This window comes from Terrapene carolina, unplaced genomic scaffold, assembly GCF_002925995.2.
Source record: "Terrapene carolina triunguis isolate 2854851 unplaced genomic scaffold, T_m_triunguis-2.0 Scaffold93, whole genome shotgun sequence".
NCBI lineage: Eukaryota > Metazoa > Chordata > Testudines > Emydidae > Terrapene > Terrapene triunguis.
In genome coordinates, this window is record NW_020664444.1 from 8819617 (window position 1) to 8820470 (window position 854).

The window sequence follows — 854 nt, forward strand, 5'->3', positions numbered from 1 at the left end:
CCCCCCCTGCTCCCTGTCCCTTGACTGCCCCCCCGGAACCCCCTACCCTTTCTCCAACCCCCCAGCCCCCTTACCGTGCCATTCAGACCAGCGTGTCTGGCTTCGCGCAGTGCCAGACATGCTGCTGCAGACATGCTGCTGTGCTCCCCTGCGGAGCCACAGGCTCCCCCCCCAGCACCTGCCTTCCAGATTTGAACACCTCAAAATTCAGGAGTGCTCAAGCTCAGTTTGGGCAGCTGTTACTTCATTTCTCCCAAATCAAATATACTGATCCACTGTAACTTGCTGTAGAAAAAGTAGGATAAAATTGAGCAAGAAATGCTTCTCAGTGGTTATTAGGACTGGAATTGCTATTTTCAACAGACATTGCCTTTTTGTTTGTTTGTTTGTTTGTTTAAAAGGAAGACAGTGATATTGCATTGGCAAATTCCCCATAGAAAGAAAGAGTGGAACAAAAGAATAATAAAGGCACCTCAACTTTTCCTCATTTATGTAGGACAGTCTTATAATATGCATCCAGATATCCTCCAGTCACACAAGCTGAAAATTGTTCCACTTTACTGCAGTTCTGTAACCATATGGGAACCAATCCTGTCTGTGTTCTGTGCACATCTAAAATTCCTGCTGAATGACCTGCCGTGGGAGTGAGTTACCAGTGACCCAGGGCTGCGGCGGAAGGAGGGTGCAGGTGGGGGTGGGTGAGCCCAGGGCTGGGGTGGCAGGAGGTGTGTGTGTGGGGGGGGCAATGGTGGGGGGTAAGGGGAACCCAGAGCTGGGGCAGCAGGGTGTGTGTGTGTGTGTGTGTGGGAGAGCCCAGGGCTGGGGCGGCAGGGGGGTGCGGGTCAGGGGGGTGA